The following is a 25561-nucleotide window of genomic DNA, read 5'->3' as shown; positions in this document are numbered from 1 at the left end:
ACTGCAGTTAATTAACGTAGTATATTTATAACTTCACTTTTAAATGAGATTTTTAGGCATAGAATGGAAAAATATATAATCTATTAAAAATAGCAGTTTATATTAATATTTCTAAACACAGAAAAACAATTAACTTCTCCAGAGAGATTTTAGCAGGCTACATATATTTCTAATTATAAGTTGTTCAGTAGCTACATACATAAATTAATAGACTGAACATAGCTGATGGAACAAGTGTCATGTAACAAGATCCCAAGAGCAAGCTCTTTCAACACCAGGCACTTCATTTAAGAAATTCTCTCTCATGTTGACTCCCATATTCACTAAATACCATTAATGTAAACAACCAACATGATTATATGATATCTTTAATAATACACTGAAATTTAATTTGAATGTATAATCTTTTGATAAAAAGAACAGCATACTTGTGGCACCTTAGAGACTAACAAATTTATTTGAGCATAAGCTTTCGTGGGCTACAGCCCACTTCATCGGATGCACAGAATGGAACATATAAGAAGAGTATACAGAGAAGATACCATACCAGCTCTAAGAGGCTAATTAATTAAGATGACCTGTTCTCAGCAGGAAAAAAACTTTTGTAGTGATAATCAAGATGGTCAATTACAGACAGTTGACAAGAGGTGTAAGGATAGTTATCATAAGGAAATAGATTCAAGTAGTATAGTGACTCAGCCATTCCCAGTCTCTATTCAAGCCAGAGTTAAGACGAAAGCTTATGCGCAAATAAATTTGTTAGTCTCTAAGGTGCCACAAGCACTCCTGTTCTTTTTACGGATACTTTTTACGGTTGCTACTTTGAAATCTTTTGATAGAGCATCTGCCAAAAAGTAATTTTCTTTTCACAAGCACCCAACATTTGACAACGCATAAAACCTTGGTATTATGCACTTTCCAACTGAGATTAAAAGACTTCAGAACCATTAATTAATTTAATTTTACAACAATCCTCTAAGGTAGGTGATATTATCCCCGTGCAACCCACCAGGCATAGGAAAATAGGGATCAATCCTAGGAATAGCCCAACTGAACTAAATAGGATTACTCACATAAGTAAGGGCTGTATGATTGGGCTCAAAATGACTGATTTAAGATCACACAGAATGTCTGGTACACAGCATGTATAAACAACATGTGAGATCCTGGACCCATTACAGTCAATGGGGTTTTGTCACTTGTGACAGGATTTCAGTCCAAGTCTCCTGTCATTGAATCTTGACCCTCAGTCACAAGACCATCTTCCTAAAATGGCCATTTTATTCCAACCAAAAGATAATACATTCTCAAAGGTAAAGCCTAGTTTGCGAATCCTACAATTCCAACACTGAAGCCTAATGTTTTAAGACATTTACTATTGTGCGGCAGTGGTGGTTGTTTCAATTCCTCAAACAGCTACAGTCGCAAAATGAGGGGAAGAAAACTTCCAAAGGAACTAGTTGAGCAAGGTTTTAAATTCAAAATCAATACTTAAACAGGCTTGTTCATTTTTGTCTGTAGTGCCGCAACAACTGACATAACCTATGATGTCAAAATGTAGCCCTGCACCTTCATAGCTTGAAGGCTACATGTGGTACTGCTAAGGTACCACTACAAGACTGGTTAGGGTCCAAATCCCATTAAAATAGGTGAATGAAGTAAAATAAGAACTCACAATATGCTTATCAATTTCAAAGATGAACAATTTTCAATAAAGTAAAATAATTCATAACAGGCATCAGTTCCTATGAAGTTAAACAAATCCTCTTAAAATTCATGTATTTCTTTTCCTAGGAAGAAGAACATGAGAAAAGGAGATTGATTTTATGTTAACTCTGTAAGCAAAGTAGCTTAAATCACAATTATCTACAGCTTTTGAAATTTAGAAATGTTTCCACTGTTGGTCATAATTTTGCAGCCAAATTGTCATCAAATAAGTGAATTGTAAAAGATGTCTAAATTTTGTTTTGCCGAAGAAAAGCCTAGCTGTTACATTTTGCAGGTTCACAGGGCGTGCAGCCGACTAATGGAGTTGAAGAGCTGTCATGAAAGCAATACAACTTCTAAAACTTCTATTACTTTGGCAAAATAGAACGGTTAGTCCATTATACTCACAGCTTTTAAGTCTAGGACACTTAAAAGAAGCATTCCACTTAAAAAAACATGTATCTTTGCTTTCTGTGTAGGCTATACTATAGCAAATATCTAGAAACTTTTATTAAATAAATTAGCATATGTAAACACAGTGACAGTAGATCTGACCAAGTTTTTCAGAACATTCATAATTGTATCAGGGGACAGGTAGCCTGGCAATGAAGTCACCTAGTGGGGGGATTGTGGTTACCTGAAAAAGGGTGCTGGAGGTTATAAAAGAGAAGGTAATCTGAGAAGTGGGGGAGAGGGAAGAATCAGAGAGTCCATGTTCTGGATCAGAACCACATGCAGGAGGGTGGGGGGAGAAGAAGGACCTCTGCTCAATCCCAAAGAACTCTCCAGAGTGGTGAGAAAACTGAGGCAAGGAAAATGGGTATAGTTGTGTTTATTATTTTGTCTAGATCTGTGCTAAGCAAGGAGTAAATTGTGTTTAGAATCCTGTGCAAAGTCTACATGTTTGTTTGCTTTCACTGTTGTGTGCCTCTGAAGAGTTAAACTGTAAACCAGGAAAATCATACATCAAGTGGGATTCTGGGTACATGCAAGAGTTGCTGAGGAGGTTTGGGGGAGTCAGCACTACTTTCAGGACTTAGGCAATTCCTACTGCCAAAAGGGGATGTCAGACATTAGATCTGCTCCTGGCGTGCCTCTCCAGAGCTCTACAATCAGGTACAGTTCCTAAATTCTGCCCGGCCCCGACAAGCCAAAAGCATGTGCAGTTCAGCATTTCGATCCCCCTGGCAGCAGTCTGGCAAGTGTCCAGCCAGGGATGTTCAACCAGATCTGTGATAATACAGTGCCTAGACACAAAGGGGTGGGGGGGGGGAGAAGGGATTCTATGGTGGCCTCAAGCACCATCATAATACAAATAATTAGTATGAGAAACTCAATTAGCAAGAGACCAATAAAACTTTTAAAAAATACATGAAAGAAAAGTGTGTGAATAACATTTAAAAATTTTCACTAATGAGAAGTCATACTTTAAGCCACTTTGCAAAAGGTTTAAAAATAATGCAGATCTGGCTTGCCAAGTTCCAATGCACATAAAAAGGAGAAACTGACAACACAAATCCCTGGAGAAGAGCATTTATGCCAGAAACAGTAACAAATCTGCAGTGTTACAAATGCAATACCACATTGATAAAAAGCCTTGTAAACATTTCCATTTTGAAAAAAATAAATTTTAATAACTAATACATTTTCTACTAGGAATCAGAACACACACACACACACACACTGAATACTGAAGAATCTCAACAAGAGATCTAAATATAAAAGAGTCAGCATTAAAGTTAAAGCAGAAATTCTTAATCAGAGTACCAACGCTAGTAGATCCTCTGGTACTTGAAGGAAACTTTGGGGAAGGGCAGAAGTGGACCTTTAGATAGGACAACTCTATGAAGTAAGTCCTGTTTTTATATGTCATCCAGAACATGTTAACATGGCTTATGAAATTATGCATTTAGACAGTTAATTAAAGTCTTAGGGAAACCAACATCTGGTACTGCCAGCCACAAAAGTAAGGATGACAACAAAGAAGCGTCTAAGCACAAAGGGGAAAAAAAGGAAAGCAGGAAAAGCTTCTCTCTTTCATTTTAAGGAAAGGGAAATTTATTTTTGAACTGTTTGTTAAATCCTGAATTCTCTCTCCTCCATCCATTTGAAGACAGGTAGCATATCATTTGAAACCTCTTAGAAACTACAACTTTCCTAAAAGACTGCCTTCTCCACCCTCTTAACTTTAGTGACATTGTGGTAGATTTCTATACATTAACAAAAACACCCCCTCCCATTTTCACCCAAATTTAGGGTAGGTCAAATCTGAAATAAATAAAATATTTAGCTTTTTTATCTTTAACCATATTATATTCCACATTTGCAATACCAGCAAATGTAGTAATGAGAAAATATTTAACATAGTAAGTCAAAGTGATCATATAAATACTACTAGTCAATTTTGACTATCTATCCTGGTCAGTTAAGTTCCAGTTTGCAAACTTCATACCTGCAATAAGTTACCAATTCATAGGGCAGGTCAGCACTTACAGTGGCATCTAGAGTACATCCACAGCACTCCCAGCAGTATAAACAGCAGTTTAGACAGCGAGGCACTGCTTAGGTGAGTAGAGTACATACACACCAGAATTCTAGGGCAGGGGGTCTCAATCTTCTTCTTTCTGGGCCTCCGCCCACCTCCCCCCACCAACATGCAGGGGTGGCATGTTTGTAGAAATTTTGGTGGTGCCCAGAACCCGCCCCTGCCCAAACTCTCCCCCTCCCCCCATCTGCCCAAGGCTCTGGGAGGTAGTTTGGGTGAAGGAGGTGGTCTAGGGTGCAGGGCCCAGGTTGGGGCAGGGGATTGGGGTGCAGGCTCTGGGAGGGAGTTTGGGGATGGGAGGGGTGCAGAGGGAGGGGGTTCAGGGGTGAGGGCTGTGGGTGTGGCTGCAAATGAGGGGTTTGGAGTATGGGAGGGGCTTAGGGCGAGAGTAGAGGTGTAGGGGGTGTGGGCTCTGTCTGGGGGGGGTTGGGGTGTGGGAAGGGCTCAGGGAAAGAGTAGGAGTGGGGGGGGTGAGGGCTCTGGCTAGGACTGGGGATAAGGTGTTTGGGGTGCAGGCAGGCTGCTCCGGGACAGGGGCCAGAGAGGAGGACTCCCCCCAGCCCTTTCCATGCCAGCAGCAGCAAGCTCTGGGGGAGAAGCCCCCTTTCCTGCCCCCCCATCTGCACACTCACCCCCACCACTGTCACTGCATGTGCTCCTAGGGCTCCTCTCAGGTCCAGGAATCAACCTCGCCTCCCCCGTGGTGGGTGCTGAGGGGTGCTGCATGCGCCTCCTCCCCTGCTGTTGCCCCTGACTGTAGCCTCCCTGGGGTTGAGGGACGGGGCTGCCTCCTTGCCCAGCATGGGACAGGAGCACTGACTGTGGGCGGGGAGGGAGGGGGGCCTGTGCTGCTGGAGGGTCCTGCTGGAAAAGGGAAGGGTCTGAGGGGGAAGGGCAGGCTCAGCGTCAGTCTGCCCTGGCAGTGGAGAAAGGGGGGCACTAGGACCCTGCTGCAGCAGTTGCTGCAGGGAAGCAGCATGGAGGAGACAAAGACAGAGATGCTCTTCTTCGGGGCCCGGGAAAGGCGAATGGGGCGGGGGTGGGGGGCAGGGGCAGCAAGTCAGGGCCACAGGACACTCGAGGGAGCCCACAGGTGGGGCCAGGGAGGGGCATGCCCCAGCCCCAAATTTTGGTGGAGCTAGGCCCCTAGCTCTGAATATTGCTGGTGCCCAAGCACCACGTGGGTATGGAACTCGCCGCCTATGCCAACGTGCTGTAAAAACTCCACGGCTCATCTGTGCCACAACTGTTTTTCTGCACAGAAAAGCCAGGGCCAGCACTAGGGGGTAGCAAGCAGGGCAACTGACCAGGGCCCCACACCACAGGGGGCCCTGCAAAGCTAAGTTGCTTGGGCTTCAGCTTCAGCCCTGGGCAGTGGGGCACAGAGCCTGTAATCTGAGCTCCACTGCCCAGACCCCAGCAAGTTTAAATGGGGTTACAACCCACTTTGAGCACTGCTGTGTTAGGCTAATGTAAACCTGTGGGAAGTATTTCATTTGCTGTTGTGGAGAACATATTCCATACCTGTCTCTTCAGGTATGATCAGATATTAGCCCAAAGAGTTCTAAGAGTGTATGAAAACATAATAGGCACTACCAGCAAACAGGAAAATAAATTAACTTCTTATCTGTCACAATGTAAAGTGGCAAACTAACAAGCTAAGCTTTGCTAAGAGCTACCGGAATAGCTTTGCATAAGATTGTAACCCATTTCCAAACTAAGTCTTCATTAATATCTAATATCACAAACCTAATTTTTTCCTCATATCTCCCGATGGGTATATGCCAGATACTTTTTAATTTCCTTATTTAAAAATAAAAGGAGCTGTTGAAACAATCCATTTGTGTTAAGTGACTGGTAACCACAACACAAGCAAGGAGATGGGTTTTGTTCTAACAGATGCATCACTGGTGTGCATATTTCTTAGTTTTCTATGCTTCAAACAGGAAATTCCTTTCAATGAAGGACTATAATACAATTTGTTTTTAAAATGTCCATTTTACCATGTGTAAGTTTGAGAGTACACAACTGAGGAATATTTACCTATTCATTCTTGTTTCTCAGTGACCTTTTGGAGTTTTCATGTTGACAAAATGCTCAGTTGCAGAAACATATTTTAAAAACCTATGTGCTATAGAATAAAAAATTCCATATATTGCACAAGTAGTTCTGCAGTGGCAGAGCATGTTCTGCAAGCATTGAAGAAAATAATAAGCCAGAACATTAATCAAAATTATTTAGTTTCTTTCGTTTTATTATTCATTTCATTGGTCTTGCCAGGACTTTCTGCAGGTTGAAAATAAATATTCATGAAACCTCCTACATAGAATTCCTTCCTAACTTTGTGCAGTGGTTAAAGTTGAAGAAAAGACCCAGAAGAGGTCAAACAGATTTTGGTTGTGGTATTGATGAGTCTCCAAGTCATGTGATGATGCAAAAGCATCTTGTTGAGACAGAATCAGAATTTGAATTGGACTAGTTCAGTGACCCTCTCTCCCACACCCTTTTTGGGATGCATCTTGTGCTCAGGAATCTTAGGTTTCATTTACAAAAGGAAGGCTCAAGCTATGGTTCCCAAGTATGGGATCAGCTAACTGAAGCAGTGATATTTGCCTGAGAGCCTGAAGCAATTTCTCAGGGATTAGAAGCAGCAAAGGCCTGGAAACGGGGGGAGGCATTCATACCCTCCCCTTTAAACAGGGGCCACAGACCTCCCCACTTTTAAAAATCTGAACAGGTTCACAGCTGGGAGAGAACATACCGTGGGCCAGCTGGCATCTGAGTCACTCTGCGTTGTGCTGCATGCTGGGCCCTCACCTGCCAGCTACTGAAACTGCAGCAGCAGCTCCTCTCATTGCCAGGGACCAGCCAGGTCCGGGAAGTAGGATGGGCCTGTCACCCAAAAGCAAGGGGATATCCAGCAGAGAGTATAAAGTAAACAGTGGGGGTGAAGGGATGGCTCTGAACAGTTCAGGCTGGTGGGTGACCTCCCTTGAGTGTTCCAGGAAGGTCAGGCTGGTGGGGCAGGCACCTGGGAGGCGAAGAGAAAGGTTTGTTTGCCTCACAGTATTACTGGCCCAATTTCCCCATGGAAACAACACAACTAAAGATTTCTTTCATTTGGCAGATCAGTATCTGGAAGGTTATTCCTCACTGTTCCCGGGGGGACCAGGAAGTTACTTTCTACCACTGGGTGGAGATGTGAATGGATGTAGTTTCCAGGTCATTTCTGTGCTTCTCCCTCTACCCACCAACCTAATAACAAAAGCACTCAGGAAAGAGAGTGCAATTTGGTTTATATCCTAGAGCAACATGCAAACTACAGCCAAAGTTCCTTCCTGTCTCATCTTCTATCGCCTTTCCTCAGAGAGACCCTTGGTCTTCTTTTATACTCCTGAAGTTAAAATCTCATCTGATATGGCTGCCCACAGTAAGGTCAGTAAAATGGCTCTGCACTTTCACGCAGGATCTGATGTCTGAGCCAGAGGCAAAGGAAGGTATGTGATTCTGAGCATGGTAAGAGCTATCACTGAACAGAACACGCACAGGGCTGACTTGTAAGTTTCCCTCTTGGGATGGGAAGCTACACCTCTGGTTATTCTATTCACATGGAAGCCAAATTTGAGTGGCACTGCAAACCTGTGCACCAGGTCACAATTCCATTCAAATGTACACCCCCTCTACCCACCACACACAATGTTGCAGTCTTTCCAGCACCACTGATGAGCAATCGTTAATCTCATTCAATTTATATCTCACACATCCTTTTAAATCACTACTTTTTCCCTATTTCCCCATCTAGTTTTAAAATTGTCTTTAGGATTATCTTTCCCCTTCTCTCTCAGATACCTCTTCCACTCTCTGTCACCATCCGTTTTCCTCCTACCTGCCTTCCCAACTCATTTATTTGGCCCCACCTTTTCTTCATTTCTCCTAAATTCAATTGTCTGCCCATCCACTTCACTACAGAGAATCACAAGGGGAGAAGGTGGTGACAGAATCAATTATTTCACCTGGGATCTTTTTCCTGCAGCAGTTGGGAAATTAATGAAAGACTGTCTCTCTTTCTATCCTGCTCTCCTGTGGAACTGGTGGGGAGGGTTCCTTTTTCCCCCTCTCCCCTAGGAGAGAAGGAAAACTAAAAGAGGAAAATCTTGTACAGAATAGGCAGACATTTCTCCATTCAGGTGCCAATGCTGCTCCACAGACTAGGGGGAAAGCTGAGAACCGCCAGAAACTTCAAAACTGACACCAGCTCCTCCTGACACAGCTGTTTCAGACTTTTGCCAGAAATAGTGCAGCTGAGCTCTATACACAGCATCTTGGAAAGATTCTCTTTAAAAATAACATGGCTCAGACAGACTGTATGGTTCCTTGAGTATGCTGTGAAGCATCAAAGATGAAGCACAAATGCAGTGCAATTTTAGAACAAGTGTATCCTATGACAGTACCTTAACATACAACCACACAAATCACAACTGCTGTAAAACAAGACCACAGTACACACAGTGAACAGCACAGGTTTTTTGGTATAGGAATTTACAACTCATTTTCTGAGGAGGAAACTGTAAGCCTGAGAGGTAGAATAATTTTGGAGCAAGGACTGTTGCTGAGCTCTGAACTAAGGATTCCAGAATCATTTTATCTTTACAAGCCTACTAATTAATCCCAGGGCAATAAATTTACTAGCTCCAATGGCTGAACTCATGAAGCTTGTATCTTGGCAAGTGAATTCCTCAGAATTTTTCCTTTTATTCTAAAAATGGCCCAGGAAATTAAATGCAAGAATCTAGAGTGGTTTCAATCCAAAACTCCCGATTCAAATATTCCTGAGTTTATAAATTGTTGGAGGTGAAAGTTGTTTTCAGGGTAGTATCAGAATCTAGTCAGATCCAACTCTCATAACTGAGCTGTATCTCCATAATGGACTGATACAACACAATGAACACAACACTCCCATACACCACATGCTCTTCCTCTCTCCTCCCCCCTGCCCAAAGTTACCCTATCTCTTATTAGTGTAGGTGGGAACAGAGAGAGGGTTCTTTTCAAAATTCAGAGCTGAATTTTGCATCTTGGATCCATCTTTCCAAAAAGGTGACTATTAGTGCAACATTAAGTTTGCAAAGCCAAGCTCTCAAAATAATAAAATTGTATTTTTTCTCCCACAATTTAACTATGCCAAATTGCACACATGTAGTATTTTCTACTTCATCTCTTGAAAAATGTAAATGTCCAGGTATTGTTCATTACTAGTGCCTACTATAAAACACAAAGGACATGTAGTTAAGCCAACTTGTCATCACAATAGAAGCCTTAACTTAACACATTCCCTGACTTGAGTATTTCATTTCAAGACCTTAATGTGGCATTAATAGTACGGAGGCTCTAATTTAATTATAATTAAGGTGATTCTCTATTATTACAAATAGACTTTTGCTGTCCAGCCCTTCAAATTACTTCCCAAGTGTGTATTCTAGCAGTTTGTTTTATAAATGTTAGACTTGTGCTACCAAAATAATCAGAGTTATGACTCATCAAACTCAACTTCCTACTGTTAAGTGCAATTGACCTGTTGTGTGTTAAGTCTATATTTGTTTGAAAATACAAGAGTAAATGGCTACAACTTAAGCATCTGACTCTACAGCTTACTCACATTATTGATACCATTCACTTCAACAGAACTGCCACTAAAAAAAGACGGTTACTCACCTTTGTAACTGTTGTTCTTCGAGATGTGTTGCTCATATCCATTCCAATTAGGTGTGCACATGCCGCGTGCACGATCATTGGGAGATTTTTACCCTATCAACACTCGGTGGGTCGGCTGAGGCGCCCCCTGGAGTGGCGCCTTTATGGCGCCAGATATATGCCCTGGCTGACCCAGTGCCCCCTCAGTTACTTCTTGCCGGCTACTCCGACGGAGGGGAAGGAGGGCGGGTTTGGAATGGATATGAGCAACACATCTCGAAGAACAACAGTTACAAAGGTGAGTAACCATCTTTTCTTCTTCAAGAGCTTGCTCATATCGATTCCAATTAGGTGACTCCCAAGCCTTACCTAGACGGTGGGGTTGGAGTGAGATGTTGTGGAGTGAAGGACCGCTGAAGCAAATGCAGCATCACCCCTGGACTGCTGCACGTAGTGGGCGGTGAAGGTGTGCACCAATGATGAAGTCGCTGCCTTACATATCTCCTGTATAGGCACATGTGCCAGGAAAGCAGAGGATGAAGCCTGAGCCCACGCGGAGAGGGCGGTAAGGTGCATAGATGGGACACCAGCCAAGTCATAGCACACACGGATGCATGAAGTGATCCAGGATGAGATGCGCTGGGAGGAGACCAGAAGGCACTTCAACCAGTCTGCCACAGCAACAAACAGCTGTGATGTTTTCCTGAAGGGTTTCATTCACTCGATGTAAAAGGCCAGGGCCCTGTAAACGTCTAGGGAGTGCAGCTGTTGCTCCCGTCGAGAGGCGTGCGGCCTCGGGTAGAAGACAGGGAGGAATATGTCCTGGTTGCCATGTAAGGCAGACACCACTTTAGCAGCTATACCTTGTCCTTGTGGAACAGTGCCTGAGTGCCCTGAGCTCAGACATGCGCCTCGCCAAGGTGATAGCTACGAGGAAGACTGTCTTCCAGGAAAGTACAGGAGCAAGCAGGTGGCCATCTGTGAGTCTGGATAGGACCAGGTTAAGATCCCATGTAGGGACCAGTTGTCAAATTCGTGGGAACAGGCACTCCAACCCTTTGAGAAATCTGCTGACCATGGGATTGGAGAAGACCATGCGCCCGCTTTCACCCGGGTGGAAAGCCAAAATAACTGTCAGATGCACCCTGATGGAAGATACTGCCATGCCCTGCTGCTTTAAGGACAAGAGGTAGTCCAAGATGAGAGGTACTGATGCCTGTAGGGGGGTCGTACGATTCCTAGCACATCAACAGGAAAAATGCTTTCATTTGGCTAAGTATGTGGACCTGGTAGAGGGCTTCTTGCTACCCAAAAGGATCTGCTGAACTGAGTGAGAACAGCAAAGCTCAGACTGATCTAGACATGCAGCATCCACACTGTGAGGTGCAGAGATTGCAGGTCGGGATGACAGAGTTGACCATGATCCTGAGTGATCAGGTCTGGCCACAGCAGGACTGCAGTCGGGGTGTCTACCAACAGCTCTAGGAGAGTGGCATACCAGGGCCGTCTGGGCCACACCAGGGCGACCAGAATCAGACGGGCTCTGTCCCTGCGCAGCTTGATTAGGGCCCTGTGGACTAGTGGGAATGGAGGAAAGGCGTAGCACAGGTGATCCTTCCACTGAATTAGGAAGGAGTCCAATAGGGAACCTGGAGAGCGCCCTTGGAGAGAGCAGAACACCTGGCATTTCCAATTCTCACAAGAGATGAATAGGTCTAACCGGGGAAAACCCCACATCAGGAAGACAGAGTGGATGACGTCTGGGCGAAACGACCACTCGTGAGCCTGGAATGATCTGCTGAGGTGGTCCACTAAGGTGTTCTGGACCCCTGGGAGAAACGACGCTACCAGATAGATCGAGTGGGCTTTGCAGAATTCCCACAGATGAGTGGCCTCCCAACAGAGGGGCGAAGACCACGCTCTCCCTTGCTTTTTGATGGAAAACATGGCCATAGTGTTGTCTGTGAGGACTGCAACACAATGGCTTTGAATGCGCTCTCAGAATGCTTGACACGCCAGGCACACTGCTTGAGTTCCCGTACGTTGATGTGCAGGGATAACTCTCCTGCCGACCATAGCCCCTGTGTACGGAGGCTCCCGAGGTGGGCTCCCCATCCCAGAGATGACACATCCGTGACTAGGGACACGGAGGGCTGCGGGGCATGAAATGGCACCCCTTCGCACACTGATTTTGGGTCCAGCCACCAGACTAGAGAGGCTATTATCCCTGCCAGGATGGTAACCACCGTGCTCAAGCTGTCCCAACATAGGCGGCATACTATTGATAGCCAGGCTTGGAGTGGACATAGTCGCAGCCTGGCGTGCCTGGTCACAAACGTGCAAGAGGCCATGTGTCCCAGGATGCATAGGCATGTTTTCACGGTCGAGGTCGGGAAGCTTTGCAGGCTGTGAACGATGTTTACCAGGGATTGGAAGCATGATTCCAGCAGAATTGCCCGGGCTAGGCCAGAGTCTAATACTGCTCCTATGAATTCCATCCTCTGGATTGGTATCAGAGTGGATTTTGTGACATTGAGCAGGAGGCCCAGCTGATTGAACATGTTCATGGTGAACTGAACATGAGACTGCATCTGATCCCTGGAGTGACCCAGAATAGGCCAGTCGTCGAGATATGGGAACACTTGGACCCATTGTCGACGAAGGGAGGCAGCCACCACAGCCATGCATTTGGTAAATACTCTGGGGGCTGTGGATAGGCCAAAAGGAAAGACGGTGAATTGAAAGTGCTGTTAATTGACCACAAAGTGAAGGAAGCATCTGTGCGCTGGGTAGATCGCAAAGTGGAAGAATGCATCCTTCATGTCGAGGGCGGCGTACCAGTCTCCAGGATCTAGGGAAAGTATAATGGACCCTAGTGAGACCATGCGGAACTTCAACTTTACCATAAATCTGTTGAGTCCGCGAAGGTCCAGGATAGGCCGAGGCCCACCCTTGGCCTTGGGGATTAGGAAGTAGCAGGAATAAAAACCCTTGCCCCTTGACTCTCCCAGAACCTCCTCTATTGCTCCCAAAGCCAGGACTGATTGGACCTCCTGTAGAAGGAGGTGCTTGTGAGAAGGATCCCTGAAGAGGGACAAGGACGGAGGGTGGGAAAGCAAATTGGAGGGAGCATCCCCTTTCCACCGTGCTTAGGACCCAACGGTCTGATGTTATGTAGGACCATGCATGGAGGAAATGGGAGAGATGATTCTGGAAAGACGGGAAAGGATCATGAATGGAGACTGGTGCTCCATCCTCAGGCGCACCTTCAAAAGTTCTGCTTAGGCCTTGCCAATGGCTTGGGAGGGCCCTGGCTTTGGCTGGCTTGGTGTCCAGTTTGTTTCCTTTTACCACCTCAGCCACGTCTTCTAAAGGAGTCCTGTCTCGGCTGAGGGGGAGGGTCTGACCTCTAAGGCTGTGGTCTGAAGGGCCTTCTCTGCATTATTGGGGTATGCATTCCCAGAGAGCGCATGATCATTCTTGAGTCCTTCAGACTCTGCAGCCTTGAGTCTGTCTTCTCGGAGAATAGGCCCTGGCCATCAAAGGGCAGGTCCTGGAGGGTCTGCTGTAACCCTGGTGGACCTAGCTGCCGAGTCTGCCGTGTCCAGAGAGCCTTGTAGGGAGGTTCTGGCCACCTTCTTGCCCTCCTCTACTAGAGCCCCAAATTCCTCTCTGAACTCCTGTAGAACCAACTCCTTGAATTTCTCCATAGTCATATCGGCTCAGGAGTGCCTGCTGGTTGGCCACACTGAGCTGCAAGCCTCCGGCCGAGTACAACTTGCGCCCAAATAAGTCTAGGTGTCTAGTGTCCTTTGATTTAGGTGCCGGGGCCTTCTGACCATGTTGCTCCTTTTCGTTGACCGAAGCCATGACAAGGGAGCATGGTTGGGGATGTGTATAGAGGTACTTGTAGTCCTTTGAAGGGACAAAGTACTTCCTTTCCACCCCCGTGGCCCCATAGAGGCTGAGGAAATCCAGGACTTCCTTCCTGAACCAGTGAGCAACAAATGTTTGCTGGAGGGTTCCCCTGCACCTTCACATGAGACCATACTGGTAAGCATACAGGAAGGGAAGCATTTCCAAAACATGCTGGGGATTTTAAGGGAAAGAGGGCACATGAGCTTCGGGACATTGTGAACCAGGGTAGCAGAGTTTAAACATTTAACCAGAACCGTCACTGCCACAAGGACAGTGGAATTGCGGGATTGCTGCTGGTAGTGCAGGTAATGCACTATCCACACAGGCACTGTACCAGTGGAAGAGCACCAAGAGCAGAGGTAGTTTAAATTGACCGACAGAAGTTCACGGTTTGGTAGCTGATTGTCAGGAGCAAGGTGAAAGGGCAGGCATGAAAAAGAACTCAAAATTGAGTATGGACTCACACAAGGCTATGCCAACAGAAGGCAAGTTTTATTCGTAAAACTTGGTAATGTAGACCAAGACTACATCTATAACAACAGCTCTACACTAGTGGAACAATAGAATTGCAATCTGCAGAATCACTGACTGTTAACGACCCTCTGTGACATTGCACTCCATGTGCTTTATGAAAATATGCTTGGAATGTGAATATAATGTAACTGGAATGCTTTCTGCAAAAGGTCTCTTGTAAGGTGTAATTACAAAGCTTATACAGTATCTCCTCTCTTAAAGTCATTCCAGTTAATGTTGTTTTGTTAAGTCAAGTCACTGGTCAATTAGGGAACATGCTTGTTTAAAGTTGTCCAATGCTCCCTTATAACGTCATTTGGCAGCTGCCTGCTTTGTCTACTGCTTGCAGGATTCTCTGGAAGAGCAGCCCCTCATTGCTGCGTACAATATTAAACTGTTTGTTTAAAATTGTTTAAAACTTATACTGTATGTGTATTGTGACAAAGTTCCTCCTGTACCTTGGTGGGTCCTGCGCTTATTGGCGGATTTTGCTAGCCTCAGAGATCTTTCTGTGTTGGATCAGGAGTTGGGAGGTTTCGGGGGAACCCGGGCCTGCCCTCTACCCCGGGTTCCAGCCCAGGGCCCTGTGGACTACAGCTTCCTAGAGTTCCTTCTGGAACAGCTACACAGCTACAATTCCCTGGGCTACTTCCCCATGGCCTCCTCCAAACACATTCTGTATCCTCACCACAGGACCTTCCTCCTGATGTCTGTTAACGCTTGTACTCCTCAGTCCTCCAGCAGCACACCCTCTCATTCTCAGCTCCTTGCGCCTCTTGCTCCCAGCTCCTCACACGCGCACCAGAAACTGAAGTAAGCTCCTTTTTAAACCCAGGTGCCCTGATTAGCCTGCCTTAATTGATTCTAGCAGCTTCTTGATTGGCTGCAAGTGTTCTAATCAGCCTGTCTGCTTTAATTGTTTCCAGAAAGTTCCTGATTGTTCTGGAACCTTCCCCGTTACCTTACCCAGGGAAAGGGGACCTACTTAACCTGGGGCTAATATATCTGCCTTCTATCACTATCCTGTAGCCATCTGGCCTGACCCTGTCACAGTATATAATGTCTTTTGTCTGGCAAAAAAAATTTCCCTAGAACCTAACCCACCCACCCCCCACCCCACCCCCCCGCTGCCCCATTTGCATTCATTCTCATGGGGAAATTGGATTTGTTTAACATCGTTTCGCATAAAGTCACATTTTTCAGGAACATAACTACAACGTTAAGTGAGGAGTTACTGTAATCTAGTGTGTGTGTTCATCCTATTTGTCTAAATGTATCATTCTTGTACCTGAAGCTAGAAATATGAAGTATTACTTTGAAGTCCTATTGTAACTATGCAAAGTGTGGGCCATTAATGGTGGCTTGGAATCTTGATGGCTCCCATCAACTTGGACAATTGGCTGTAAATGGCTGTTTACTTGTAAGCCTTCCTGTATACAAGTGGGTGCCAGCCAGTGAGTAACGAAGTCTCACAGGACATGTGAACATGTCACATGATACTGGAATCCATCTTAAACCTGGTGCTTTTCCATTTAGAAGGAAGGGTGGGAACCCAGAGAGACACAAAGAGATATCTTGTGCCAAAGATATAAAAGAGGGTGAAACAGAACAAAGGGGGCTGCCAGTCATGAGAAATCCCTTACTTACCAGCTGAGCTGGAACTACGAAGAACTATACCAGGGGAAAGGATTGGGCCCAGAATAAGAAGGAGTCTAGTCTGTGAAAGAAGCTTATTGGAACATCTGTGAGGGTGAGATTTACCTGTATTCAGTTTCTGAAATGTATTAGGCTTAGACTTGAATGTTTTGTTTTATTTTGCTTCGTAACTTACTTTGTTCTGTTACTACTTGAAACCACTTAAATCCTACTTTTTATACTTAATATATTTAATAAAATCACTTTTGTTTATTAGTAAACCCAGAGTAAGTGATTAATACCTGGGGGAGCAAACAGCTGTGCATCTCTCTCTATCAGTGTTATAGAGGACAGACAATTTATGACTTTACCCTGTATACGCTTTATACAGAGTAAAACAGATTTATTTGGGGTTTGGATCCCATTAGGAACTGGGTGCTGGAGATAGGTAACTTGCTGAGCAGTTTTTGGTGGAAAAAAAAAGGGCTCAGAGGTAATTCCAGCACATCAGGTGACAGCCTCAAGGGGGTATCTGTGACCAAACCCATCACACCCTCTGCCAGCAACTCAATATGGTACTGCAGCATGGAAAATCCAAGAAGAGAAGGAGCAACAGTCAAGGTGTTACAGACTGCTTTTTAAAACAGACATGCTCTCTTAGCAAGGGGAGCCATTTCATCACCAGAAACAGAAGGACAAAGCTAGAGGAGCAGCAGGGCAAGAGAGGCTTTTCCCTTTCCCCAAGGACGCTGACCAGAACCTGAGGACTCTGGGTCATGGTGGAGATTTGCATTCAGGCATTTGTTTTGTTGGATCTGTATTCTGAGACAACACAGAATTGAAGTGTGTATGTTTAAGCAGTTCCTGTGCAAAGCCTGTTCCTTACCTACCTTGTGTCCTTTGAAGAGTTCAACTGTAAACCAGAGCACCCACAAGGGTAGAGTTCTGGGGGAAGCTTGGGAGGTTCAGCACTGGTTTTGGAGCCTAGGGCAATTGGACAGTGGAGTCTTATATCCCAAGGAAGGGCTTCACACAGAGAATCTTCCCCTGGGAGCATGCCTATAGTCAGAGACCATGCCTGGACTCTGCCCAGACCCAGCTGGCTTGGATGCTCATGGGATCTAAAGGTTGGATCCAATTATAAAACAGCCTGGTGACCATCCACTAGGTGGACTCAACCAGAGTTTTTTTTTACATACACACATTTTTTACACAAACTTATCTCATACTCCTGCCTTAGGACAGGCATATTACTATAAGGCTACCTTTAAGGGGACTTCTCTTTGCATTTTTCAAAGGGTGTAACAGAGAAACCATGAAGTTGAGATATCATGCAAATCTCCTAACATGCTGGTCACATCCCTCACACCTGAAGTATTTATTAGACGTGGGAAAACTTGTTAGTGCATCTTATAAATAATTAAGTATGACTAGATGTATACCAGTGGCTATGTAAACACAGAAATAGAAAGAGTTTAATTATTTAACAAGCCAATAGAAAGGAAAAAAATTCTTGTGTGAGAGCTAACCTAATGAAGCTGACTATGTAACAGTTAAGACTGCACTGCTGTGCATTAATTAAAAAACAACTAAGTCATGTGCTACAACATATTTAATGATCTGTAAACACTTCATCTCCACATCTATAGAGAAAGGGCTATATCTATAGTGTCTAAACTGACACAGGAAGAGAATCTGCTGGAGACAGACAAGACACTTTATGACTAAGAGCAAAGGGAAGACAATCACTATTACTACTGAAAGCAGTCACACAAAAAGGTGACACAGGACACTAAACAGGCAAGTCTAAACTCAGGACAAATCTGAGAACACAATAAAAAAAGATTCACCACATTTTTGAGCAATTTCAAAACTGTAACGAAATGGAAGACATGAAAAGTCAAGTGGACTGCTTGCAAACTAGTAATTCTATGGAAAGCAGAGCATATGGATTCAGGCCAACAATAAATTATCAGAAGATACAGACATTTAGTTATATCAGTAATAAATGAACTACAGAGGTAATGAGTATTTGCTGACACAACAGGAATATGACACTGACGCTAGCAGACCAGGTACCAGTGCATGCCAAAGCCAGGCCAATTCACTTGTGTATTAGTATAGATCAAAATGATTGTTAAATGTATAAGGGTGTATTTTGTGTTTAAAACTTCCTGAAAACTAATAGGATGCTACTTGCATTGTTTTCACTTATCTGTAGAAGCAAACATTTACATTGTGTATACCTCTGTAACTAAATAACCCATCAAAGGAGAAAGAAGCCTTATAGAATGCAAATGAAGAACTGAAAGAGAAAAGAGCTAATTTCAAACAAGTGGTCATTGTGTGGGATGTTCAGAGGTCAAAGACTCAAAACGCATTCCTCACTCTCCATCTTCAAAGGAAAAGACCACACAGTAGTCACCCTGTGAGCTTGTTTTCTGTGACAAGAAGCTATAAGTATGGATTACGGGGGAAATCCTTCTATTTGGACTCTTACAGGAAAGTGTACCAGATGCAAAGCAAAGATCCACAGAGACAAACTGGTACCCTGAAAAGACTTTTGGGAAACTGGCAGTTTATTACATCACTGACACCATTCTGAATTACAAACTGTGACTCACCTTTGTATGTATACATTTTACCTGCTTTCACCTCTCAATAACTCTCAATTCCTTTCCTTAGCTAATAAACCTTTCGTTAGTTTTTACTATATAATTGGCTACTAGAGTGGTCCTTGGTATAAGATCTAGAGTATCAATTGATCTCTGATAAGTGACAGTCTTTTGGGACTAGGAGCAACCTGAATTGGTTTTTTTTTTATTATTATTATTTAAGAGACCTATTATCAAAAAGTTTCTCTGGGTGGCAAGATAGAGTGGAGAGTCTAAGGGGATTGTTTGTGACATCCAGGAGTTCACATCTGTTACTGGCTTGGTGAAATCTAATGATAGAACACAACACCAGCTTGGAGTGTCTGCCCTGCTTTCTGACCATCTACCCTGAAGTAGGCATTTACAGTTGTGAGCCACTCCAGATAGTGCAACAGACATTAGATACTGAAAATGGATTATTCTTCATTTGTATTGCAATACCCCAAACACCCCAATCAGAATTGTTGTTAGATGCTATATAAAAGCATGAGGGGCCTCAAAGAGTTACCAATTTAAGATTTAACAAGTGTGCATAATGCAAAACAAGAGTGAAAATGAGTGGCAGAATGACAGGACATTTGTTCATCTTTTCCTAAAGAAAATGATGTAAAAAGTTATGAAATTAAACCAAGTCCAGTACTAACAAATGCAATTCAAGACATTCTAAGGACTGAATCCTGTTACACCACTACTCTAAATCCTTGGATTTAATTTCCACAACAAACAAAGATAAATATTGCCCATATGTTTTTCAGCTACCATTATTTTTTAAAATGTACTGGTACATATTGGGGAAAAGTATGCAATCATTAGCTGGTAGTCTTCAAGTTGAGTACAATCATTTAACAACAAGAATTCAAAACAGAATCCATTGCCAGATATACAGCTGTATCTAGTATCAAACCTTTCTATTTACCGGGGAAGGAAATGTCTCTCTTTTACAGGATCTCAGCTTATACGTTCAGCCTGCTGAACTTACATTCATCTTTAATTAGCAGATGACTAAATTATTCATAGCATCTGTCTACGAAAGGGGAACAGAGAAGTTGAATTAACAGGGTGCTACTGGCTGCTGTTGCCTGGAGAAAAGAATGTGTTCCATCGTTAATATTTATGTAACTGAAAAAGTTGGCAAGGATTTTTAATGAGTCTTTGATGAAGACAAGATCAAAGTTTTACGGAGGTTTGTCCAGAAGAGTCTCATTGCTACTACTCTTCAGAAAACAGTAACTTAAAATAATTAGCCCCTAATTATTACTACTTAATCTACTTAAATGTGAGGGATGCAAAGAAAACCATCAAAAATCCTTCAATGTTAGCAACATGTTGAGCAAGCAAATCTAAGTGTTTTTCTATTTATATGTTTTGTATCTTTGCAATCAATATTGCTGTACATTGACCATATTCACTGTAATATTAACTGAGTCACTAATAGATACAGGTACTGAACAGCAATCATGAACAATGCTTCCTGCTCATCATTGTAAAGTGCTTGGAATCTAGAGATGCAAAGTGCTATTTCCTTATATATGGTAAAGCATCATCTGCTTTTTAAGGATGGGGAAAATCAATTAGACAGAGAGGTTAAATGTGACCTACAAACGATTTTTTAAAGCTAGGTTTGTGCATCTTTATACTAGATGAAGGGCTGAATGTTATTTTTCTATCCTAAAAAAAACCAAAACAAACACAACACACACACACACCTTAGAAATATCAGGAGTGTCCAGTTTAGTTTTTACTGATCTTCTGGAAGGCTTCTAGGACATGAAAGGGATGTAAATCTTCAAATGAAGAGTCAGGGTGCTGAACCTTTAATAAACGGGCTTCCTTATTTGAAATCTTAGTCGCTGCAGTAAAATATTTGTTAACAAACATCAGAGTTTTAACCATTCTCTCTCAAAATCCCTGGTCTTAGCAGCTCTACTTTCAGTCCGTTGGCTCATGATGTCACTCTATCTCTAGTACCCTACTAAGAGTCAAAGTGCCTTCATGACTCAGTAAGATTTAAAATCCTAATGGAAAAACAACAAGACACACCTTGCAAGAATTTTTTTATACACAACTTAAAGGATCATAAAGAAACAAAAACATGTATACCATAAAGCATCAGAAAAGGTCAAAAGCCCAATTTCTTTTCCTTTTGTAGATCATCTCACCTGCCAAAAATCACACTGCAAGAAAGGCAGAGCTGGTAACAGAAGCCAGGTAGTGTGTCGCTCACAGTTTGGTACCCTTTCCAATGGACTACACTGATTCCAGCAGCAAGGACAGCAAAGGCTTGCTTATAAAGAGTCCCATTTGAACAATTACACTTTATTTACATCTGGTTTTTTGGTCTTATATTTCATCAAAATGTTTAATATTAAAAATATTTTCATATCTAACCTGCCTTAGAACAAAGAATTTGCTGCATTAAATGCTGTAGTTTCTCCTTAGAAGCAAAAAGTGTGCGTAATGCAAAAAGCAAGATGGCACAGGAAATATCTAAGCTTATTGCCTTGATTTTCTATCATATTCTCTATTAAGCCAATACTTTTGAATCAAAGCTTTACCTGAAGAAACGATCCAGTACAGATTCTAGAACAAATAGTGATACTGAATTAATTAGTACCATACTTCTATATATGGGTATAAGTAGAGACAAGGCTCAAACTGCTTCTAGACATGTATTGTACAAACTGCAGCATCAAAAAGCTGAATGAATGCCAATTAACTAAAAATTCAAAGAAAGTAGTCCTCCAAACTTCAGGTAATTTTAGTTCTGATTTACAGTAGGAGATAAAATATCACCCAAAGTGATGGCAATGATGCAACTAAATTCACAAAATATCTCTTGAAAGGCAAAATGAGATCAAAATTACAGGTAAGACATCTGTAATGGGGTGGAACTCAGCTCACTCAAGTGCTCCCTTGTGTGGGTGTGTGCCTGCACCTCTCTCAGTCGGTGGTGATTCCTGTCAGTGGTTTCTCAGGTGATCTCAGTGACTTGGCCTTCTGGCCAAGTCAATACACAGAGTGTAGGCTTTCAACAAAGCAAAACCATTTCCGGGATAAACAATTCAATGATAAAGTCTCAAACTGCAGTCTTTAAACAGTCTCAGCCCTGGTATTGAGCTGTACCCTCAAGGCTTCCTCCTTGGAGACAATGGTTTTCCCTTTCTGGGCCCTTTTGGCTCCAGCTCTCCATCTGGGCCACTAAATACCTCAGAACCCCTTCTGGGGGTGTATTAAAGCCCAATACAGTTCAATGTTTAGTATATTGCTGACCCTCTTCAGGGCCTTCAGTCCCCTCTCTGAAATTAGGTTCAACTCCCGCCTCAGGGAGTATGCCACTCCACCTGTGACTGATGAAGTGGGGACCTAGGCCCACCCACTACTCCAGATTCCAGCCCAGGAATCTATGAATAGCAGCCACATGCTGCTGTGTCTCCTTTCAACTTCTCACAATGCTGCTATGATTCCTTGGGCTACTTCCCCATGGCCCCTTCACCTTCACGAATGCTTCACCCTTACTGTAGGATTGAAGTCTTGTACTCAGTCCCAGCAGACAGCCAGAAGCTCTCCTACTCCCCTAGTCCCTGCCAGCTCTCAGCTGTCCATGGTACTACAGCTCCCTTGGGTGAGCCAGGAGCACCATCTGCATTCCTCTGGCTCCAGCATGGAACTACTCTGCTCTGAACTGCAGTTCCCTTTATATGGGTCTGCAGCCTTTCCCTGATTGGCTGCCTCCTGTGCAGTCTCTCTAGGCCACTTGGAGGATTTAGCTCCACTGCTTCTTTCTGGGACAGGGTTTGGTAAGATCCGGAGGCCTCCAGCAGGGGGCCTCTGAGCCTGATACACTCCATCACAACGTCTACCTAGAACACTGGATCCAACTAAGGAGAAATCAAATTTACAGCTAAGAAAACTAATTTTGCCTTTTTCTTGCGTTATATTTGAGTGAATCTAATTCCCACTAAAGTAACACATCAAATTTCCTTGTAAACAACTCATACTAAAAGATAGAAAAATCAATGCCAATTCCACTCTCAACTAATTTATTAAATGGCATTTAATATTCTACCCAAACTTTTTATTCTAAAACTCTAAATAAATGTATTGTTCCTTTTTTCTACTGCAGCATTAGAGGTACTTGGCAAAAATAGTCACATATTATATAAAGTCTCTTTGCCATTTCTCTTAATTATGTCATTGAAGCCTCCCCAACTTCTACCCCAAGGCCAACAAAAAACACTATACCTTTTCTCCCTCGTAACAATTATTAAACATTTAGGATTTAGAAAGTCTTAGGCCAATATTTCAAATCTGGATGCCTAAACTTATATTCCTAGATCCATATTTAGACACTAAGATAAATGTGGCCTGATTTTTCAGAAGTGTGTCATAAGTCATAATGACATCCGTGGGTGCAGTGTGCACACAGCATGTCTGAAGATTAAGCAACTTCTATTTTAACGCCTTTAAGATTTAGTAGTCTATCCTTAGGCACCAATGGTTTTCAAACATTGGCTTTAATGTTCACAAAATAGGGTTGTACAAGTTTCAGAGATGTAATATTGATGGTAGCTCATAAAGATTATGGATTCTGTAGTTACTTGACAAGCTGGTTCCTTAAATCACAGGACAGTTAAACTTTGTATTTGCAACCATTCTTAATACTCAACTAATGGCTTTATCCCTTATGTACAATCTAAGTGACCTTAGAAAGAACCTCTACAGCTTACTTGCAACTTCTTCTTTCGTATGGGTGGTATAGAGCAGAAACGACAATTTCGCCTGAAATTGATCAAGCCAGATGGCTGTATCAGGAGTGGAAAAATTTATAGCAGTGATGCCTCTTTCATATTTATAAATTGGCAATAGACCATCAAACATATCACCACCTGTCATGGAGAGCTACACGCGCACACCAGGGAGTCCTTGGTTTTCTGTTTGTGCATTAGATGTCTGCTTCTACCGTAGTTGGTTCAGATTTGGTTCAGAGTTGACCAAGATGTCCATGGAAGGTCGAACCCAGGAACCTTCTGAGTAGGATCCAGCACAAGATGCTTATTTTTTAAGACTTGTTTAGCCCATTCTGCTTTCCAAGCACCCTTCTGATCATAGCCTGATTGCATGAGGCTAAGTGAATGTTCCCAGAAAGGCTTGTGGGACTTAAGATGCTGAGGGGGGAAAGGGAGGCACTGTCAAGGTCTTGGTGGATAGGAAGACATCTGTTTTCCTGGATTCTCTGAGCTTCACCAAGTGTTGTAGAAGTTTGGCATATCAACAGGGGAGCAATGTTAGACAAAACAGGTAGCCATGGTGTTGGAGTCAATTTAAAGGTTCCAATGATGCACCTCATTATGCACCACTGTATTCAGCTGGCTGTCAACAAGTCACGTGTGGCTACATCTGCTCCATACCAGTGCACGATATTCAGCTATCGAATATACAAGTGTCATTGCAGATGTTCACAACATTCATGCTGATGCACCCTATGTTGTACCTGCTAGTTTCTTAATTATGTTGGCTCTCGTTTTTATCTTTCAGCTACCTTCTCAAGGTGATCATGGAAAGTGAGGGTGTGGTCAAGTTTCACTCCGAGGTATTTTGGGGTGTAATCATGTCGCATATTTTTACTAGAAAAAGCTACTTTTGATGTGTTTTTGGCACTCCTATTATCGAGATGAAATGTGCTTGCCGCTTACTATTATTTTTCCAGGTTTTGGTTTGAGTCTAATTTCCAGAAGTATTGTTCTATAATTCGGAGGTCTTCATTTACCACCTTTTCAAAGAATCATAGAAGATTAGGGTTGGAAGAGACCTCAGGAGGTCATCTAGTCCAACCCCCTGCTCAAAGCAGGACCATCCCCAACTAAATCATCATAGTCAAGGCTTTGTCAAGCCAGGCCTTAAAAACATTTAAGGATGGAGGTTCCACCACCTCCCTAGTTAACCCATTCCAGTGCTTCACCACCCTTCTAATGTCATGGAGGTTTGGTGCTTGGATTGTCATAGCAAGATCCTCTGCACATCCAAATTTTTGTGATTTAGTTGGAGGCATGTCACTTATGTAAATATTAAAAAGGGTTGGCCTGAGTACAGAACCTTGTGGTAGTCCATTGTTTATGGTATAGGTTGAGCTGGTCTTATAACCCAAGTAAGCCCATAGGCGTCTGTTACTCAGCATGGTCCACAGCAGGTGAACTGTTTGGTAGTAAGTTATAATTTTTGCAAGTTTCAGCATCAGGGCCTTAGTCCATACAGTATCATACGCAGATGACAGGTAGACAAATACTACACCAGTCTTGTTTTTTCTGATAGCCAGCCTCAGTGTGAGTTGTGAGTGCCAGAACTTGGTCGCAATAACTACGTTTTGGTCGGAAGCCTGCCTGTTTGACAGGGATAACTGACACAGTAAAAGGGCATTCTCATTCTTTTAAGGATGATACATTCAAGAAGTTTATAGGTCGTGCATAGTAGAGAAATCAGCCTATAGCTTCCCACTTCATCAGTGGGCTTCCCAGGCTTTGGTATGGCAATTACCATTGCCTCATGCCATATTTCAGGGATCTGTACTGTCCTTAAGGTAGCAGAACACAATGTTGCTAGCCATTGGATTCCTTTGGGGCCGAGATGGTGGAAGAATTCTGACAGAATACCGTCAGGGCCTGCAGACGTCCATATTCATTCCTAAAACCATGCACGGATACACAATTAAAATCCATCGATAGGAGTCACACACTTCTGCGTGGACAAGACTCTGGTCCGGGAGCATGCACGTGGCTTGCACATATCAGCGTGACCAGAAACAGCTGCCAGTGAGCCTGGTGCCCACACCAGTGAGTAGGGCTGGGGGCAGCACAATCACACCAGAGGAGTTGCCTGGGCTGGGCGCTGGCTCCTGAGAGCG

General features: G+C 43.3%; 1 protein-coding gene across 13 annotated transcripts in view; it reads right to left on the bottom strand.

The window, feature by feature from the left end:
• Positions 1-25561, bottom strand: part of SGMS1 (sphingomyelin synthase 1) — a 195888-nt gene that overhangs the window by 121829 nt on the left and 48498 nt on the right. Inside the window, exon 1 of one of the 13 annotated variants that reach the window (XM_039481252.1) lies at positions 10313-10330. The exons of the other annotated variants lie outside the window; for them this stretch is intronic. The gene's annotated coding sequence lies outside the window, so the exon portion shown is untranslated. Of the gene's footprint in view, positions 1-10312; positions 10331-25561 lie in introns of those variants that run through there. 13 annotated transcript variants of the gene reach the window in all.

The sequence above is a fragment of the Mauremys reevesii genome, linkage group 7 (assembly GCF_016161935.1).
Source record: "Mauremys reevesii isolate NIE-2019 linkage group 7, ASM1616193v1, whole genome shotgun sequence".
Classification (NCBI taxonomy): domain Eukaryota; kingdom Metazoa; phylum Chordata; order Testudines; family Geoemydidae; genus Mauremys; species Mauremys reevesii.
This window is presented reverse-complemented; position numbering and strand designations above follow the sequence as displayed.